Source organism: Mixophyes fleayi, chromosome 3, assembly GCF_038048845.1.
Source record: "Mixophyes fleayi isolate aMixFle1 chromosome 3, aMixFle1.hap1, whole genome shotgun sequence".
Classification (NCBI taxonomy): domain Eukaryota; kingdom Metazoa; phylum Chordata; class Amphibia; order Anura; family Limnodynastidae; genus Mixophyes; species Mixophyes fleayi.
Window position 1 is genome coordinate 235,108,589 of NC_134404.1, and position 22,654 is coordinate 235,131,242.

General features: G+C 40.0%; 1 long non-coding RNA gene across 1 annotated transcript in view; it reads right to left on the minus strand.

Annotated features, from left to right (window-relative positions):
• LOC142142905 (uncharacterized) overlaps positions 1 to 21,384 on the minus strand; it is a 168,564-nt gene extending 147,180 nt beyond the window's left edge. Inside the window, exon 1 of the long non-coding RNA XR_012689388.1 lies at positions 21,173 to 21,384. This is a non-coding gene — a long non-coding RNA (uncharacterized LOC142142905). The remainder of the gene's footprint in view (positions 1 to 21,172) is intronic.
• Between the last annotated feature and the right edge of the window lie 1,270 nt (positions 21,385 to 22,654).

Here is a 22,654-nt window from a genome sequence, read left to right on the forward strand (position 1 = left end):
ATATAGAAATATGACCTTGAAAGGAAAATGTTGTCATAGCTCATTTTTTAGGAAATCTGTGTGTCACTCCATACTGAGGAGCAGAAATCACACCAGGGTTGTGAATGACAGGTACGGGTGGTATCCGTGAACAGCTAAAAATCACATATTTTTGGAAAAGGTATGTCACATTGTCATAATTCCATCATGTTTGGTATTTAAATGTGCGGGAGATTATGACTGGTTTATTGAAGGGGAGTTATTTCTCTGGGATATATCTGTGAAGAATTTCATCACAGGTCAAGACTATTGTGAGCAAAGAATAGTGACACCCAGGGGACATCCCTGCCCCTATTAGCATTAAACACTACCCCTGTGAAGACCATCCCATTTCATTTTGCTTAAAAAACCTGTGTTGGGAAGGGGCAAGGATCAGAATTTTTGGGGAAATCAAGCCACATTGATAAGCTGTCCATCTTCCTAGTCAAATTCCCCATGGCACAGATTATGTAACTCAAGTAAGTGCTATTCTGAATGTAACCCCTTTTATTTTAAACTGTTTTGCTTGTTATATCAATCTATTAATTGTTTATTCATTATTTTTCTTTATATCTGAGTGCCCTGCATTTTTGTATATTGAATCTATAATTTAATAAGTTGCGTCCTTGATACTCTAACGAATCCATTAGCCTTTTAGAAGAGATTGCTCAACCAAGTTAACCCTTGGAATGCCAGTGTGCGATTTGTTGATACATTTTATTAACAAGCTCTGTGTGTGTACATTTACATTTGTGTAACAGACTGGAGGTGTGAAGAGGTAACCCTTTGTGTGCTGGTGTGGGTCTTGCTAGTCTGTGAATAGCTAGAAGCCTGTGTGCCAGTGTGGGACAGTGTATTGGGGTCCTATTGCCCTTATTCAATAGGTGGTGGTAAACCTGAAGTGTCTGGGGGTGTAAGAGCGCTGTGTTTGGGGGTGATTCCGTAGGTCTAGAACCTGTGTGATAGGTAGAGAGAGACTGCGGGCTGAAATCGTGTGTGACCTCATACAGCGAACAACCCAAAGTCACGGCAGCTGGGAGCGTGTTCTTAACAATAACATTGACCTGAAAATAATATGTTTTGCTCTGGTTTATGTTTTGTTGAAATCACAATAATGGCATTTGCATCAAGCACATAAAATCGTTGTGTGTGGCATCCGTCAGTGTCCTATAGTGAGGATACAAAATGTGTAAAAAATAAAGTGATAAATCAGGCAGGAAATGCTATAGTACCAGGGAAATAAAGAAGGAAGACGCGGGCACCTAATGATGTTTGATTTAGGAGGCGAAGCCTAATTCATATAGGTGATAACTATTATGTGTACCAGATGTGAATGTCAGTTAGGCACATCTGTATGTTGGTTCCAAAAGATTCATTTCAGCATCTTGAAGGGCTCGGTGCAGAAGTGCCAGAAAAGGCAAAAAGGAATAATCAGAGAAATTGTAGTATTTTCTTAACAAAATCAATATATGTGAGTATAACACACCTGATAGTAGTACTTAAGCGTACCAGATAAAACAGGAATAAGAGCTTATCTGCATTAGTCCTTGTTACTGCTGTTCATCTTGGTCATTTCATGCCTCCATTTAGAATTATCAAGTTGCACAGCAAACCACTTATCAGACATCTTACTAGTGTGTATGTATCTCCTTGGCAAAAAGACTACATAAAAATATTATAACTAAAGATAAATACCAATATGTGATGATCACAAATTCAATTATACCCATTTTTATTTTTTACCGCAAATCCATAAGACTCTTATTAAAACTCTTATTAACCCTCCAGGCAGGCCGATTGTTGATATTTTCTTAAGTAAATATGTTGTAGACTTGGTATCTTACTTAAAGGACGTCACCAATGTGCTACGACTTTTTCAAAACTTTGAATGGGATTCTAGTTATACTTGTGTCATCATTGATGTACAGTCCTTATACACATCAATTGAACACAAAAATATATTGAAGCCTGCAGGCAATTCAGGATCCAGATCTCACTCTTACTAAGGCAGAAAAAGATTTCATCTGTGAACTCATATTATTCATCTTGACAAATAATTATTTTAAATTCTTAGATCATTTTACCTACAGGCATGTGGGACAATTATGGATATGATTTTTGCAGTATGTCTGGACTCCAATCGATATTCTGATCATATAATAATTTACAAAAGGTATGTAGATGACATTATACTGGTTTGGAATAGCGATGTAGAATCTCTGAAGTCTTTTCTTAGATACATTGATTTTAATGACTTTAATTTGAAATTTACAGCCAAAAATGATCCAACACAAATAAACTATCTTGATTTATTATTTATGGAAACAGGTAAAATAGTCACCACTAAGAATTATATTAAGGCTGTGAACACAAACAACTACTTCCACTTTGAGAGTTGACATGTAAAAAGATGGAAGACTAATATCCCTTTTCCCAATTTTTTGGGATAAAAAGAAATTGTAGTGAAGAGACCCATTGCAAAGAAGAAATATCCATCTATGCAAGCCGGTTCAGAAATAAGTAATATCCATATAGCCTATTAACAGGGGCAATAGAACCGACCAGTTGTGTTACACTAATAAAGAGAAGAAATGCAATACTAACTCATTCATCACACAATAAAAATAGTGGTGAAAACAGAATTGGGTCCACAATAGCCAAATCCTGGAGCAGCGTTAAAATGGATCCAGTTCTGACTAACATCCTTGCAGATAAAACCGTTATTATATTTAGGGAGAACAGATATTTAAAGATACTCTGGCCCACAGCATGCTGTCAGGCGCCGTCCCACGATCTCCCTGGGACGGCCGCCTGTGCCCTCTTCCAGCGCATCTGGTTGCTTAGCAATCAGACGCGTCACTTCCGGCCGCCCGGCCACTGCACACACTTGCGCGTCCCCGTTGCTAGGCAACGGGACGCTATGCCCTGATATCCCTTCTGCTAATTATGACAGCGCTGCGGCACTGCTCCTCATTGGGCCACAGGACTACTTTAACCCCTCCTGGCCTTCATACCAGTGCCAGATTATCAGGTCCCTACCTGCCTCCAGCATTTTCTAGTGTTCCAGTATCTTTGCCTGTTTTCTGATATTTGCCTGCCTGCCTGTGACCCTTGTGACCCGGACTACCTTTAACTACCCCTTTTGGATCTCCCTCTGTACCGCGCTTCCAGAACGCTACCGACCCTGCTTGTCTCACCTTCCATTCGGATACTCCTTGTGTACCTTCATTGCCATTCAGAGATTCATCTGCTTTGCTAACTATTATCGGCAGTTCATTCAAGATTTGTCCTCCATTATCGCTCCTATTACAGCGCCAACTAGGAAATCTGCCAACCCTAAGATCTGGTCTCCAGAAGCTATCTCTGCATTTGCTACCCTAAAGAAAGCATTTTCCTCGGCCTCTGTTCTCTCCCAGCCGGACCAGGAACGACCTTTCTTTGTGGAAGTGGATGCTTCTTCGGTGGACATTGGGGCCGTGTTATTCCAAGAGACGTCATCAGGTACTCATTCTCCATGCGGGTTCTTCTCCAGACAGTTCCTCCCTAGTGAGATCAACTATTGAATCGGAGACAAAGAACTCCTCGCTATTAAAGCTGCACTTGAAGAATGCCGTCATTTACTGAAGGGCGCCTTATACCCTGTTACCATATTTACGGACCATTGGAATTTCATATTCATTCGTGAAGCCCGCTGTTTAAATCCTCGGCAAGCCCGCTGGGCGTCCTTCTTTGCTTGCTTCAATATGACTCTTACATTCTGTCCAGGTGCTAAAAGCGGGCGAGCAGACGCTTTATATCATTCCTTTGATGATTCTGACCACCTAAATCCATTGGTTCCTCAATGCATCATCGACCGCTCTAATATTGTGGCGTTCACTAATACGGAGACATCTGCTCCTCCTACAGGGCGATCGTTTGTGGAACCACACCTGCGACTCAAGACAAAACGGTGGGCTCTTTCCTCCCACATCACGGGTCTCGCTGGAGTAATAAAGACCACATCTCTACTCTGTCGTCATTTTTGGTGGCCCATCATACGTACGTGATTTTATTGCAGCTTGCACCATCTGTGCCCAACACAAAACATCCAGGAAAGTCCCTGCTGGGTTGCTTCGCCCCCTGCCTACACCCAACGCCCCTTGGGAAAGTATAGCGATGGACTTAATTACTGATCTCCCTTGCAGTTCTGGATTCAATACCATCTGGGTTGTCATCGACCGGTTTTCCAAGATGGTGCACTTCATTCCCCTCTCAGGTCTACCTTTGACCAGTCGCTTAGCCAACATGTTTATTAAAGAAATCTTCAGATTACATGGTTGCCCGAAAGAGATCATCTCCAATCGAGGGGTCCAGTTTACCTCCCGATTCTGGAGGTCCTTCTGTAAAAAACTGGGTATGGAATGAAAGTTCTCTTTAGGGTATCACCTCCAGACCAATGGCCAGACCGAACGGGTCAACCAAGACTTGGAGACCTTTCTTCGCTGCTTTACTGCTGACAATCAGAGCAGATGGTCACAATTTCTTCCCTGGGCAGAGTTTTCGCACAAACTGCACGTCCATGAATCCACCGGGTTCTCCCCATTTTTTATTGTGACCGGGGTGCATCCTACTATACCAGATCCTTTCCTAAGTTCCTCCTCCTCAGTTCCATCGGTGGACACCTTCTATTGAGAATTCTCCCTTATCTGGACCAAAACCAAGATGGCCCTGCAGAAAGTAACACAGCACCACAAGATTTTTGCGGACCAACACCATAGACCTACTCCTCTATTGAAAGTAGGGGACCAAGTATGGCTGTCTACTAAAGACTTGAAACTAAAAGTACCGTCTATGAAGATGGCCCCACGTTTCATCGGTCTCTATACCATCACACAGGTCATCAACCCTGTCTGTGTCAGACTAAAGCTACCAGCTTCATTACGATGCCACAACACCTTCCATGTGTCCTTACTTCGACAGCTGGTGCTCAACAAATTTTTTGATCCTTCATCTCGACCCCCTTCCGGTTCAAACTTCATTGGGAACAAAGTTTGAGACCAGCTGAATCCTGGATTCCCGTATCTGCTATGGCCGGCAGCAATTCTTTGTTCATTGGAAGGTGAAAGTTCTAGACCAAATGGTCTAGAAGAGAAATCTTTGGTGGACAAACCAGATCTTCATGCCCCCTGCTGCTCAAAAGATTTTTCCAACAGAGGGGGGGAGGAGGAGGAGAGCATACTGTCAGGCGCCGTCCCACGATCTCCCTGGGACGGCCGCCTGTGCCCTCTTCCAGCGCGTCTGGTTGCTTACACTTCCGGCCGCCCGGCCACTGCACACACTTGTGCGTCCCCGTTGCTAGGCAACGGGACGCTATGCCCTGATATCCCTGCCGCTAATTGGGCCACAGGACTACTTAAACCACTCCTGGCCCCCATACCAGTGCCAGAGCATCAGGTCCCTACCTGCCTCCAGCATTTCCTAGTGTTCTAGTATATTTGCCAGTCTTCTGATATTTGCCTGCCTGCCTGTGACCCTTGTGACCCGGACTGCCTTTGACTACCCCTTTTGGATCTCCATCTGTACCGCGTTTCCAGAACGCTACCGACCCGGCTTGTCTCACCTTCCTTTCGCATACTCCTTGTGTACCTTCATTGCCAGCACAGTTACCAACCCGGCTTGTCTGACTACTCTTCTCTCGTGCTTCGCTATCCGACTCGAGGAAGGACCGAGACCTGCGTGTCTCCTGCAGCGGAGTCCATACCTCCTTGCGGGGGTCCCTGGTGAACACCAGGGGAACATTAGACTCCGCACCTTCCTTCGAGTAGTGCCAACGAAAGCAGGTACGCAACACTAAGTCGTGACACATGCTTAGTGAAGAAAAGAATACAAGCAATACCTTTCAGACTATAAAGGCTTTATTAAATGCAATCAATGTAATATTTGCAAATATGCTAATCTGGATAAAAAGGTTTTTACAACTTCAACAACAGTAGAAAGTTTATTGGAATTAAATAGGTAATGAATTGTCTCACGTCACCAGTTATATACCTATTAGTATGTAGTTATACTCTCGCAGGACGGTGACTTGGTGGTTAGCACTTCTGCTTCACAGTGCTGGGGTCATGAGTTCAAGTTCTTATCTGTATGGAGTTTGTATGTTCTCCCCGTGTTTGTGTGGGTGCTCTGGTTTCCTTCCACAGTCCAAAAACATACTAGTATATTAATTGGCTGCCATCAAAATTGGCCCTAGTGTGTGTGTGTGTGTGTGTGTGTGTGTGTGTGTGTGTGTGTATGTGTATTAGGCAATTTAGACTGTAAGTATTAATAGGGCATGGACTGAGGTGAGTGACAAATATTCTCCGTACAGCTTTGCAGAAATGGTTGCGCTATATATAGATGTTGATGATACTTGTGGATTTAAATACATGAGTAAAACTAAATGACCACTGAAATTCCAGATACAAGAACATATTAGAAACATTAAAAATAAAATCAAGAGCCATTCAGGGTCTAAAAATGTTATTTAAAAACATAATTTGGATCCACAGCACATCAATTTTAAAGAAATTGAACAAGTTAAACTAGGTTCCAGGGGTCCAGACATACAGAAAAAGCTTTATCAAAGAGAGATGATCTGGCTTTATGAACTCAATACCCTTTCTCCACAATGATTAAATGAGGGTTACGAAATTGCACCTTTTCTTTAAATGAACAAAAATTTTATTGTTTTATTACATATTTTATATGCTTGTATTACTTACCTGGTCTTTTTTTCTTAATTAGTTTATATGACTAAGTTTTTATAACAATTTGATCATACGTGGATCTATGATGGTTTGGTGTTATTAATCATTTATTGTATATATATATATATATATATATATATATATTATATGGCCACTGGTAGTCCCATAACAGCAAGTTCTACAGTGCTGGTAGTCCACTTGTATTATAATTTTAACTCTCTCCCTATACAATCCGTGTTTGTGCATGCACAATGGACACAGTTACCCATTGTCCATGAGCAAAATGGCCCCCTCAATTATTTATACAGAGAATTTTGCTCTGGACTAAAATTTCCTCCTGATAAGGCCTTAGTTGAGATGAAACATGTTGAGGCAGAAATTATTAAGCTGAGTATATTATAAACTAAATTTGTGAGACTATTTTGTACTTTTTGAAAACTGACCTTAGAAGCTGTACCTTTGGATCTGGCACAGGGGATAACAGCTGAATTCCCCACACCAACTACATTGGGATTGATATTCCATAATTCCAGATAAGTGCACTTTAATCTATGTTTATGAGTGTAATACTTTATGTTTATGAGATTAAAAAGCTTTGCTGCAAAAAATACTACACCATATGGTCTTTCATCTCTTCCTTTTGGAGGCATTTAGAATAATCAAGATACACAGCAGTACCAAGGACTAGTGCAGAAAAGCTCTTATTCCTTTTTTTTTGTACGCTTAAGCACTCCTATCGGATATGTTAAACTCACATATATTGATTTTGTTAAGAAAATACTACACTTTCTCTGGTTATCCCTTTTTGTCTTATCTGGCACTTCTGCACAGAGCCCTTCAAGACACAGGAATTAAATTTTTGGGATTGAGACACAGAATTGCCGCACTGACATTTACATCCGTTATGCATAATAGTTATCACCTATATGAATTAGGCCTCACCTCCTAATTAGAACACTATTATGCGGCCTCTTACTTCCTTATTTCCCTAGACATTTGTCTAGACTTACTACCCAGCATCTTGATGGTTAACAGCCACCTTTATACAAGGAAGTGTATTAAGGTACATCTCTATACAGACTTTGTACAGTATAATATTGGGCTGAGTGCCAATTTGTACATGTGATCATTTTGCAATGTTACATAGTTATGTAGCAAACACAATTATAAAACAAGTCTATAGTAGTCTGTATTACAAATGGTCACAGTCACAGATAGTATCCACAAACATTTGCCCTTAGTACAATGCAGGAAGAATGACTCTGAGCTGATTTTAAGAAGATATAGACGTGATATTTGTTTGAATATTGATTTCTTTATGATCCATGGGTTGTTGTTGATCTGATACTCCAGATGCTTTTAATTATTTAGTGAATATTTGTTGAATAGGGGCTGAATCATTAACTAATTAATTAATTAGACTAAATTAAAAAATTGGCTGAATCAATGTGCCCATCTCTATTAAATATGCTCCAGAGGTCAATTCTGAAGCATACCCTACATTGACAGATTATAATATGGATTGATGTGGTGCCTGCCAGTGGCACAGTGCAATAGGGGGGCTAAGGCTCTGGGGCACTTCCCTATTGTGCCATTGATCTTTTTTCCACACATCCTTCATATGTTTATTTTTTTTACATTTCTTGCTGACTGGTATGGGGAGTAGATGCACAGAGTCATAGCCAGCCCATGCTTATCGGACCTGGCCTTTGCCCTGACTGTCCCAGCTCCCTATCAGTCACCCTAGTGCAGAATGCCTGTTTATGAAGTGTGGCAGAATTTAGACATGTCCCATAACATGGTGGAAAAGTGTAAGTTTTACAAGGTTGAATCTAGTTTGTTAAGGTATGCCAAAAATACAACAATGTTTTAGATATTTAGTGCATGATTCATTAAGGAAAGTTAAGCAAAAGTAAGTAAGTAAGGCAAAACCATGTTGCATTGGAGGGGGAGGTAAATTTAAAATGTAATGGCAGATTTATATTTGCAGTAGGGCATGTCCTAGATCATCTTTAATTTCAGTGTACAAATAAGCTATCAAGTATTTGTGCTACATAAAAAAAATTTACTCAATTTTTTACTTAACTTTTCTTAATGATTCAGGCCCTTAGTTTCTAAGTCCAAGGACAAGGACAGAGTGGCAGGAGGAATAAATGAGACTGCGATCTGACATCTGCTGCCCAATAATAGTCTAACATCCTGGAAGGCGCTACCTCTGAGAAGCATGGGCTTCTTAACTGTAGGTAGACAGAATCTGGACAGTTATTCCATATGCACCTGGAGAAACATTTTTGGAGAATAGAAAATACTGAAAAGAGAAATTTAATCAAAAGTCCATGAAAGGGGTAAAGGAGTGTAGGGATGATATTAATCTATAGTGCAATGATCCTGCCTAGCCACAAAATGATCTGTGGCTTCTAGAGACTCACAAGACCAGGATAGAGTTGAAAAGGGTATGGAGGTTGGGGACAAGAATGATAGCAACCTTTTTGTCATAGTTTGCTGAGAACTCCCTGGGCCGTTCTGATTTCTGCATTTGTATAGTCTGGGCAATTTATTCAGATGAGGTCTCTTCATTAAGGTGCGATGTAGTTTGAGGGGAGAGTTTTGGGAGATTTGCCTCTTTTATGAAATTGTTGATCAAATTTTGGATATTTGGGAGTTCCTAGCTGAAGGGGCATGGGGTAGAGGGAGATTGTATAAGTTATTATAGTTATTTTATACTCTGATTAAATCCTATGAGGTTCATAAATTAGGGAGCTTCCCAAGACCGTAACACCGAAGAGATTGCCGGATGAGATTTTGGCATGAAGATTAGAGGATTGGAACATGGTTGTTGGGATAAGTGGTTATTTTAGCCATATTTTTTTTGCTCAAGGCCATGGAGATTAGATGTCCTCACAGGACAGCCTTGTGGACAACCCAAAGCGTCACCGGGGAAATTTTAAGAGTACTGTTAATTTTGAAGTTATTAATAATAATAATAATAATAATAATAATAATAATAATAATAATTTTCTGGAGATGTGTGGTGTGAGTAGACTCATTGATCCTCCAGGTAGACCTGGGGGGAGGGTTTAAGAGCTAGGTGGAGAGATTGGCTGCATAATTCTAGTAGGTCCTGGGCAATATGTGATCATTGTAGAGTTGGTATAAGGCTACTTTGAGTAGAACGAGTTCCTCATCCTGGTAAGTAGAAATTAGAAAAAACAAGTCAGTAGAGAAAGTTAGAACCAATATGGATGCATTTAATAGCAGGTCAAGGGACATGTGGATGTTGCTTGAAGGAACTTGTTTGAGTAAGGCCTGAGCTGCAGGCAGGGATATTGCTGATAGGTGATGATCTTGATGCCATATAATCTGCTGAAAGGGGAATCCCCAATGTCACTGAATAATAGCATCCCTTAGGACTGAGGTCACTGGTCAAAGATTACATCTTTTATCCTGCGACCTAAGGGAAATATCCAGAAAGAAATGTAGAGTGTAATCTTCATATTAGAGTTTTTGAAGTTTCCTTGATTCGTCCCTCAGTTCAATCTCCTTAGAAGTAAAGTAGTGTAGGTACCATATGACATCAATATGACATCTCATGGGAGGGACTAGTCTGCAGATCTCAGCCTAAGTGCTCTATGTGCCCTGTAGAGTAGAAGATACTATTCTGGAAATTCTGAAGCCATTTGAGCAAAGAGCTTTTTAAGATAAGAGTCTAAGTGGACAGGGCCATCTTAACAACATTATGGGCCCCGGTCAAAGCAGTGCACCGGGGCCCCTACATATATAGATATCTATATATATATCTATATATATATATATATATATATATATATATATATATATATAGATAGATATAGATGGTTACAGATAGAGATATAGATATATAGAGATAGAAATAGAAAGATGTACTTGCTCAGTGACCCTTGAAGGTTTTTTTTGCAGGTTTTTTCTTTTGCAGGATTATTTATTCTAATTAAGAGCCCTGCATATGGGGGCCCCCTTGCCCGTGGGGCCCCCGGGCACCTGCCCATCGTGCCCAATGGAAAAGATGGCCCTGTAAGTGGACGGTTTTAGGAATGCCTTTGATGCAAAGGCTAGTCCTGTGGACTCAGTTATCTATGTCCTACTGACATTCCTAAATGGCCTGCAGTTATAGTTTAATCTGAGATAGGTTCTCCTCTGCAGAGTCCTGGTAGGTAACTATATCCTTAACTCTTCTCTCCACTTAATTAGTATGGTTTGCAAGTGCTGCAACATCATTTTTAAAAGTATGGAGGATGCCTTGCACATCTCCATGGATGAATTCACATAACTCTTCCAGATATCAGTGAAAGGAAGTCCATCCTAGTAATGGGAATATAGTCTTCTACTTCAAAATTGGTATCCTCGGGGCTTTAAGCTGAGAGGTGTCTTGTTAGGTGAGGTTCTGAAAGAGACTTCTCAGCAAAATAATAAGGGAGACCATTAGTGTGGTGTTTTTTCCCTTTGGCATCATTGGTTATGTCAGAGGGAAATGATTAGACCAGCAACTAGAAGCTTAGAAGAATTTGCTGTGCACAAAATGTTTGGCAGCATAGGGCATGAAAGAAGGGATCCACGGCTCACTGCAGGTATTAGGGGAGAGAACAGGAGTCTTGCTCACATGAATAGTCAAATGTGTCTGTTAAAATATGATTAGGTAACCAGAGCGCCAGGCCTGGCTTGGATGATGGGAAGTAGGTCACAGGTGGAATATGTCGTGGGGTATCAAGTTGTCCTCTCACACAGCATCAGTGCAAGCACTGGCACCTAAATAGATACATTTGGGAGTTGTATTGAAAAGAAATAGGCTTTGAAGGGCAGAACGCAGTGGGTGTCAATAAATAGCTCCAGGAGCATGACTGTTCTAGTCTCCATTCAGGCCCTGCCCTCAACCAGTGACATTTTTAACCCCTTTATCCTATAGATGTGTCAAGTTTTCAAAACGAATCCACATTTGGCTGCAAAATTTTACACTTTAGCTAGTGGAATTTTGCTTAAAGTGTTCCTAGTACTACTGCAAGCACGCCACCAGCCAATGGAATGAAATGTTACTGTCCCAGCTCTATTCATTCCTCAAAATGCAAATTTACAAATATAGTGTAGAACTTCATTTCATGGAACATCAAAGCAAAAATTGAACTTGAATATTTCATCATTGGAACTTTGCACCTCTGCGAAACAGCCAAGAAAATCAACATATGCAGCATTTTGTAGCAATTTTGCTCATCTCTACTTTGTCCATTATCTAGTAGTATTCCTAAATCTGATTTGTGTTTTGAAATCCACTTTATACATAGGTAGAGTCCTAGATGCATGAACTTACATAGTTTCCCATTATTTAAGATGTAACCCAACTCCAGTCACAATATGATTAATGATGCTAAAGCTACTGCTTTGCTAACTAATTACTTCTTGGTAAACTAATAATAAAATTTTCCCAAATAAGAAAAACATTGATTATTTAATTTCTTTATATAATGATGTCTCCAGCCAGTCCAACCTAAACACAAACAATAATTTGATCTTAAATAAAGAGAAGGAGGCTGATCAAAGATCCACTGGTGTAATATACACTTTCTAGATACTGCTGAAATAATAAGAAGTAACTTCCTGCTCCTTAAAGACATCTTTAAACAAGAATCAACCACTCCAAGTATCGCCCAGTCCGGAGTAAATGGGTTGTAAGTTAAAAGATATTCCAGAACATATTGATGACCCTGTCTCCAAAAAAGAAAACTTTGAGGACATTCCCACATACAATGCACCAAAGAGGCCCCAGGAGATCCACATTTAAGACATATATAATTTTCGGATAAACCCATGGCATACCGATGTTTAGGCGATAAATAACCCCGGTGAAAGATATTTAGTAACATCTCCCTATATGAACTATCTGAAATTGTAGTATAGTAGTAAAATAAAGTTTTAAGAAGACAATCCATAGAAAGTTCTGGGAATGTCATAAGCCTTCCAGATAAACCAGATGGCACTCCCATATGATCCATGAAGAATTCGATAATGCAATCAGCCCCACGAGCAACCAAAGGCTGTAACAATACATCATCCAGTTCGTTAGACCAATCGCGTAATGGTAATTGTGCCACAATTGAAAAGACATAATGTAGTGCTTGATAAATAGTGAACTAATGCGTCATTGGTATAACATATTTAAATCTGCACTGAGTTACCGTCATGGGTTTATACTCTTATAAGTTCAATAAAGATCGAACATTGCAAATTCCCAAATGTTTCCAAGAAGAAAAGGAGAAGAGACTTTACCATTATGGATGACAGGGTTCCTCAAGAATGGCAAAAAATAATGATTGAGAACTATTTAAGTTAATTTTTTTCCATACTGCCTTCCAAGTTACCAAAGTAGTAATTAGAACAGGATTATCTAGAATATCCTGAGATAATTCAGCTTTATGTAAATGTAGAAATGAAATGAAATCAACGTTAACCATAAAGAAGTTATCTAACTGAGTGTCAGTATATAGATTTGTAGAATGGAGCCAATCTCGAATAATATGAATAGTACTAGCCTGATTATATAATTTCAAGATCAGGAGGTTAGCATCCCCATCGGCTAACTAATTACTAATGTTGGTCATTAATTAACATTTAAAAATGGTGGAAGCAAGAACATTCTTTTATGGTGCTTCTAAATAGACTAAGCAGCGTTTTTTTGGGATGTTATCAAGCTGCTACACAGAATTTTCTATTCAGTGGTTTGAAGGGTGAAAATTCAAAATGCTGGTGATGTGTGGTGTTTTGAAAACCCCAAAGCCGTAGGCAGTTTCTACAAAACCACCAGTGGTTTGGTAAAAATGGATTGGTTTGTGAAAAATGCCTTTTTCTTGGTTGTTTTCAATTGACAGACCTGTAGATCTGCAGAGGGTCGTATATCATAGCAAGATCATACATTAAGCAATCTAAGCTCCAGCCTAGATTACTTTAACCTATTTTTATGCTTAGTTTTTTTTTACAAAAGGAGATTAGAAGGGGGCCTAATCCAGTATGTTGGTCCAAATCATCTCTTACCTGCTCATAAAAGTGCAGGAAGTTTGTGTGGTTGCTTTCCTTGCTTTGTCAATGTTCAAATGGGAAAAAATATGTAAACATTTCCCTTAACAATCATCATCATCATCATTTATTTATATAGCGCCACTGATTCCACAGCGCTGTATAGTGAACTCATTCACATCATTCACATCATTGGAGCTTGCAGTTTAAATTCCCTAACATACACACAGAGACAGATGCAACTATGAGCAAAAGATGCAACATGATCTATTATGCTCACCCTGGTACCATTATCCATGGGGTCAGGAAGAGCTATAGTTCTTTTTGACTTGGGTCTGGTAGCCTACAGAGGCACTTAGTTTTATCCCCTTCCCATAGAAGCTCCAGATCTGTGCTCACCACCCGTGGAATGTTTTTTCAGGTGTGATTCATAAATGACTTTCAAGGTATCTTTGGAATTAATAATTCAGGGACAGTCTGTAACATAATTTTCTCAAGTTTTGGAATCTAGTACTTTTGCCTCTTTGTTTAAGATGTTGGATTCTTACTTATTCCCACAGAGGTGATAAATGGGGGGGGGGTGGGGGGTAATTGTTTTTGTACCTAATAATTTCAGCACACTGGAGAGTCTTAACATGCAAACTATACAAGAGAAATAATAGGAAACACAGTGATTAAAATATTATTCACAGTTTAACAAACATATGCAAAGTAGCAAGCTGCTCTATGATTTTGTTCTAGCATGCCACAGACTAGCAACACATACACAAAGCATGTGCAAATATTGCATCTACAAAGTTTCATGATGACAAATTTCTAAATCAGTGGTGTAATATATTTTTTTTAATCTACTTCCGTATTGCATTGCATAATACATTTTCTTTTAACTTTCTTATCAAATGTAATAACTCTTTTTGTATGGGCAATGTGTTATCTCTTCTACAGGAAATGCATATGAAAATGTTTTCAGAGTAAGATATGATAATACATTTGATGGTTTACTTATTCCATACCTATTTTATACCCTCTATCAAAACTAACAAAATTACTCTTGACATTTTTCCTTATTTCATTAACAATAAGCAGGGGCGCACGCAGGATTGTCAGAGGGGGGGTTTGTCGGGGGGGGGGGGGGGTTTGTCAGCGGCCCGCTGTCCTATATAGCAGCTGCGGCGCTGTCAAAGAAGCTTCTTTGACAGCGCCACGGCTGCAGTATAGGACAGTGCCGCTATGGTGGCCACTTAGTAAGCGCAGGGGGGGGGGGTTCTGGAGACTCAGAAACCTCCCCTGCGTGCGCCACTGATAAGATTCACTTTTAACTTCATTTTGGAAACTCAGTATAACCTATATTTTTCTACTGTATGTGTGGACAATTTTCTGCAAGTGATTAGACCAAAAAAATCTCTAAAAATAGAAATGCTTTAGTCTTAATGCATTGGGCCTGATTCAGAGTGGTATACAAGCGTAAGCGTAACTTGTAATTGGAAAAATCACACTGAAGTGTAATCATTTGTACGCCATATTAGAGTGGAAAATGCATCCAGGTCTAAATAAGTAGCAGCTTGACAACAGATACACCCTCAGACAATTAACGTCCAACTTGCGAACATGTACTAAAACCTTTTATTTTATGTTACGAACACAAGTTATCATGTAAGCTTTGATAACCTAGCTAATACAGCAGGAACAACTTCCCCAAATGCATACAATAATTAATTATATTTTTATCTTGCTATAACATGCTCTGCAAATCCTAATCTATGGCTAAACGACTACTAAAGTTTCAGAAAGCGTCTGAGTCATTCGTAAACCTCTAATTACAATCGGCTTGCTAGTTAGGGTGTTAGTCGTCATCATTGTCATCTGCTACTTAGACCTTCCCGTGACCACGTGCAAATAACACCTCTTTTTCTGCCATATCTGCGACAATATCCCAATATGAATCCTTACACAAGTGCTGAAACACACCTTCAGTGTACATTGTCTATGTTAGAACACCCCTTCCCTCTCCATCTCACCTCGTCAGGCAAAAAGAGACTTAAGTGCCAGAAAGTTGCAAGTGAATAGCTGCAGTTGTGTGCATTAACTTTCTGAGCATGTGCAGTGCAAAATAATAATAATATGTGCACGCAACCCAATGTACATTGCACTCTGAATCAGGCCCATAGTAGTTTTCAACCCAAAAATTTTCAATTAGTTTGCAACAAGCAGCTATAGCAATATGTGGGCAGCATTGTGGCTTAGTGATTATCACTTTTGCCTCACAGCACTGGGATCATGAGTTTGATTCCCGACGATGGCCTTATTTGTGTGGAGATTGTATGTTCTTCCCATGTTTGCATGGGCTTTTCCCGGGTACACCGGTTTTGTTCCTCCTACACTCCAAAAACATACTAGTAGGTTAATTGGCTACTATCAAAATTGACCCTAGTCTGTCTGCATGTGCGCGTGTGTGTATGTTAAGGAATTTAGACTGTAAGCTCCAATTTAGCAGGGACTGATGTGAGTGAGTTCCCTGTACAGTGCTGCGGAATTAGTGTCGCTATATAAATAACTGCTGCTGATGATATGTGCAATCTGAAAGTGTATTATATTGTTAGATTAATGCAAGTAAGAAAGTTAAATATTTACCCTCAGTATGAAAACATTTTTAGTATCAAACTAAATATGGGAACCAAATTTATGCAACATACTGTATACCATCTCCTACAATAGTATTACAGCCATATGATCCCACATTAGGGCTAACATGTGAGCTAGGAGAGACAGGATTAATGTTCCTGTCAAAAAGAAAGTGCAGAAAAGTAGCCTCTGGAGCCATGTATGAATATCATAAATTATTTTACCACTGCATTCTGTCATTCTTTCCCATTGTGGTGGCACAAGGTTACCAGCACTTCCCCCAGTTCCAGCTATCAAATGAGCCCCTTTGGTGTTTTGCTATTGTGCTTAGGCATAATCGGAAGCACCCACTTCTTGTTTTTTTAACATCTATGAAACAATAGGTATTTGCAGCGAAAGGCTGCACTTATTATTTTCCTTCTGTTATACTGTTATATTGCTTGTCAGAAGCTGCACGTTATATAAATCTATATTAATAATAAAAAAAAGTGTATATATATATTTATATATATTATTTATATATATTATTTATGCCGTTATATTAAGGTTGACTTGACAGCAGAACTAAGTGTACAGAGTGTTTTAAGACTAGGGTTGTGTTTTACTAGAAAGCTATTGTGGCAGTGGAGTGCCTTTGAAGGGTGATGTTTTTAAAAAATGTTTACTAGTGGTGCATGTGTCAAATAGAGGTGTGTGCTGGGTGTACTCAAAGTGGCTTCACTTGAGAGTACAAATATGGCTGAATTCTCTGTATAAAAATGTTCTTCTCTGAGAGGGAGTGTATTAGACATATTTTTCAGCCACAGGCTTGAGTTCAGGCCGAGGGGAATCCCCATGTTATATACATATATATATATATATATATATATATATATATATATATATATATATATATGACTAAACTGCCACTATGAGCTCATTTGCGATGGGAGCTCTCAGTAGCTAGTTGTGGTTGATTTTTATTTTGCCAAGCCAAGGATCACTGGATTTATTTCAGATGAAGAGCCTGGATCTAGGAGAGCAATAAAAAGGGTGAATAATGGGTGTGTTGGGGTGGTTGTATTTCAAATCAAATTATTCTTAAACTTGCGTGTGTGTGTTTTATTTACATTTTTTCATGGTGCACTACAGGTTCTATGCTGACACTTGTGGTTCTCCAAGTGCATGCCATGGGTATGCTGGTGCTTCTGCTTGTGGTACTTCAAGCGCCAGAATGCCCAAGCACTTAATGGCAACCAGGGCACACTCGGATCTGAAGTGCACCAGGGAAAAAATGGTGTTTGTCCCTGGTTACTGCATTTATCATTGAATTAATTATTACTACCTAACACCAACCACCCCAGGGGTGTGGGAAGAGCCCTAGTGCTTTATAACGTGGGGCTAGTTAAACCTAGGGGGGAGGCGGCATTTTTGTTTGCAAACCTATCTCCCCAGGTAATCTGGCCCCGCTCTGACTAGTTTGGCATTATGGCAGGGGGCACCACTCTGCTGTATTCCCTACTATAGTGACACCAGCCCGGACTTGCAAGGTTTACTGCTGGTATTTGTAAATTCAGGATGACTCCACGTTTTTTGTCCCCCGATTTTGCAAATGCCAGCATAGGCTGCCAACTCTATGGCTGATTAGGATTTGTAGGAGGAGCCACGCTGTGCTTTTCTTAAACTTATTGTTTATTTCATTATTGGCATTATGGAGCTGCCCCCAGCAGTGCATTGAATAAATTAAGTTATGTCACTGAGGGGAGGGGCATTTAATAGGAATCTAATACAAGTATGTTGTACGTAAATGGCCACCTGCTGTTAAGTCTCAATGTCAAATTTGTGGTTCATCATGATTTAACCCTTGCATGTGACAGAGATGCTGGTGTGTATATGGGGTAGTATATCAGAGAAAAGTTGGTGGGCATATGTTAGCTGCAGGGCTTTATGTAAGAGAAAAGCTGATGGCCAGATGGGATGAGATGTGGTAAAAAAGCTGGTAGGCATATGGGACAGTATGTGAGAGAAAGGCTGGTGAGCTCATCGGATGGCATGAAAGAAAATGCTGATCAGAATATGGGGGGCAAGTGAGAGAAAATCTTTTGGTAATAAAGGGTGACATGTGGGAGAAAAGCTTGTGGTCATATGGAGGTTGCACCCGAGAGACAATCTGGTAGGCATTTAGGTTGGCATGTGAAGGAAAAGCTGGTGAGCGTATGGGGTGGCATGTGAGAGAAAAGCTTCTTTGCATATGTGGTGACATGAGAAAAAAGCTGGTACACTGCTGTGACAGGTGTGTGAAAAGCATTTTTAAGCAGATATTAACTTGAAAAAGGTGTGGATAAGTGGAATAGGCATCCAACATAGGTAATATAGCCTAATATAATGGAACATGCTTATACATTTAAACATGCTTTGTTATAAGGGATTAAGAAAAATAGTGGAAACTAGGACTAAGTGGTTCTTATCTGTGGTCAAATTCTAGGCTTCTGAATTTGAAAATTTAAATATCTAAACTTTACAAAGAGCTATGAAATTTAAACTAAATACATTACGGTTTAACATGTCCGATTAAAGCTTGTCACACCTAAACATCATCTAACATTTAAGAAAACTATTGAAACTCATTCCACTCAATCTCCAAAAAGTAATGAAATTACAATGAATAAGGGAAAAGCCTTAATGGACTTGTTCCTTGCGCAATACAGACATGGTATGCCATCACATCCTGCGGTTAGCTGCAGCTTCAGCACTATCATAGATTGAGATTGATGTCACTCATATAATGGTGGAGCTGCTAATTCACAGATTTGTTTGTTCACTGGAATACACAAATACATTTTTTGTATGAATTACAAGAACCAGCATATCCATGGCAGCCAGGGCATCCTGGCACTTGGAGAGCCACAAGTGCCAACATGTCCTGACACCCATGGCTTGTTGCGACCTGTAGTACCACAAAGAAAACTGTTAATTAAATCATAACACCCTCTTTAATACCACATTATTGTAATAAAAATAATAAAACTCCTAAAATAAAACACAACACCCTCTTTATAACCACATACATTTATTACAAATAAAAAAATCCCCAAAAACTTACCAACAGCTTTCTTCTTCTGATCTTTTGAAGCTGTAATCCAAATAGGCTTGTAAACAATGTCCAAATAAATTATATTCCACAAAGGTCCATGGAGTTGTCCCAAATAATTTGCAATCCAAATAGTCCAGGGAAAATATCTTATTTTCTTCTGGTCCAAAGGAGAGTCTTTAGGGGGGGGGGACACTTTTTTTTTAAAAAAAATCATATAATGTTAGTGAGGCCAAAACCATGCGAGTTTTGCATGTAAAACTTGCAACTAATCAGAAAGGAGTATTGGATTGAAAATGGTGATTTTCAGCTAAACACAGGCAAGTTTACATCGACACAAATCGCAAAAGATGAACAGCGATTTGGTTTTTCAGACTAAAAATTGCTGCTTAATATATATGGCGACTTGGAGACTAAAATCGCTGAAAAAATTGCAACTTGATACATTTACCCAATGGAGTCCAATGCCTTCAAGGATGAAATAATATGTATAAAGGCTTTGAAAAAATTAATTTGAGTCATAATGGTGGATTATTACTTACACTTTAGATTTCCACACCCTGGAGGTAGTTGAGGTGTCCAGAGGTTCTCTATCATTATATGAAAGGTGTGATGTATAACTTTCTATCAATTGTGATGGGTCACTGGTGGAGGGTCAGTTAGCTAACTAGGTGGTAGTCTTTAAAGCAACAATGTAAACACCGACAACACATACCGAAGCTGTCATCCCTGACAGACTGCTCATACCGACTGCTTCAAAAAAAACACTTGAAAGAATTCCAAGCAATAAAGATCCCGGCCGGCTTCAACGACATCACTTTTAAGGGCGACACTATTATTCATGCTGTTACGGTGGTAATCTATAGAGGCACCGGCTGTATAATGTACAAGGCTTTGTAAAGCACATTGTACAGCCGGCATCTCCTTGATGAATCAGGCCCATTGCGTTTAAGTGCTTTCGGATTTAGGGTCTCTTTATCAATGTTGAGTATGTATAAAAAAAACTCATAAATATGGCACACATTAAATTTGCAATATAAAATGTGAAATATAAAATTTCAAAGAATTATTAAAAGATTTGGAAATATATATGAAAATTTACAAATTTGCTGAGTAGAGATGGAGGTCATTACCTAAAATGTTTAGTATTTGATTTAAAGGGTTATGCTTTTAAGGGATTATGTATTTTGGTTGAAAAAACCTTTCAAGATGTTGTCCTCTGCTTGGTAATGCAGACATGAAACTTGATTCTTATTGTAACTCTAGTGGTTATGCTTGGTTTAATTACAATAATATGTTTCGTCAAAATATTACTGTACATAGCCCTTTAAAATAGGTCTGAGGGACATAAATTTGGGTCAAACAAGTAGTAAACTGCATATTGTTGATGCATCTTGTGAAGATACCGGGTTTATCTGGCCCAGTGCTACCCAGTACCTTCTAGGATTCGTATGGTCACTCAGGCAAAATGCAGTTATAAAAATACAACAGTATATTTATTGTTATACAAACAACACTAGAATATTAAATACACACAGTAAATAAATGCCAGGCAGATTTACCACATCATCTGTCCCTTACCCCAATAACTTAAGGAGATATTGTCACCTGCTGTCCAGACTTCATGACCCATGGATCCCTCTCAGCTGCATATATAGACTCGAGTTAGAAAACGACAATTCAAAACTCCATCTTGCACCTTCCTGAATGAAATCCAAGCATGACCACCCCTCCCCCCTGGAGTTGTTCCTTATATATCACAGGTCTAATTTCCACAGTCTTTCCCCTCCCTGGACAAACCCCTGCATCTATTCTACTTCCCCATTGGCCAGTGCAGGACTAGGGGGTTTGGACAGGGCAGTGGAGATGAGATGTCCTTTCACAGAAGCCCCCTGCTGGGATGCAGACAGAACGTCTGGACTAGTCCTAAGGAGAACAATTGATGCTTAATTGGCTTCCCCTACTTCCAAGGATAAGGTAGCAGTGAGCCCCTCCTAAAATTAACCCCTTACACTACTTTGTGATGTCACAGGGTCCCCGGCTGTTCCATGCTTCCTGTAGAGGAAGGAGGGGGGAGAATGAATGCAGCTCAAGCCCTCTCACCTGTATCCTAGACACCACCTGATCTTTACCCATAACCCTCCTGGCTTCAGTTTAAGGACAATGAATAACATTACTTCAAGTCATCAATATATAATACAAAATATACATATTTAAATTGAATTACAATGTCCCCTTAACCACATGTAATCGGACAATGCAGTTGTAGTCTGATGAGCTGGGGAAACAAAAGAAGGGCTATACAAAGTATTTGCTATAATTCACATATCATACTCGTTTTGTCACATTCCTCCCCTACTTTTTTAGCCCTTGTTTCCCAGTGGCTCCCTAGCCCCAAGTAATCATTTCTTCCAAGTCCAAAGTTTCTGGCCTGCTGTGGTTTCTCCTGGGTCTGATGGCAAGGTAGACAGCAGTACACAGTTCCTCAATCTCCCACCAGGGTCCCATGGCTGCAGGCATATCTTCCCACTCAGCTGGAGTGGGGGTTTATGCTGCCCTGTGTCATAAGATGAGACAACAATAAAACTGGGCCACTCCTGTGCACACATCCATGGTAGGAGAGTTGTAGTCCAACATCCCTTGTGTGCCTTATCCACCCTTAATTGCCCAACTGCAAATAGTCCCTTGGCCTGTCCTCTGTTTCTGGAGACCATGCTCCCCTCCCCCACATATTCAAGTGAAAACTGCCAAGTGGCAGGCAAACTTTCTGGCTCCTTGTCCGTTTGTTTCTGGCAAAGATCCAATCCCCCCTCCCCCAAACACTCAAGGGACAACTGCCCAGTGGCAGGCAAGCGTGGGGGCTCCATTAATTCTTTGCTTATGGGGAATCCTCTGTCCCCCTCCCAAACCACATGTGGGTGCCCCTGTAAGTATGTTTGTGTGCATCTCCCCTCCCCTGCTACCACATCCAACTGTTGCACTACTTCCCTCGCCTCTGGCGCATCGGGGTAGTGTGAATCCTCATTGGACACAGACTTGTCCTCCTGGCAGCAAAGCAAAGTGGATGGTCCAGTGCAGGCCTCTGGTATTGGGTCCTGGATTCCCAGATTTGGAGCTGGAGTGCGATGCATCAAAGCTGGTGGGGCTGGTGAATCTTGCTGTACTGGTGCCCTCTCAGACA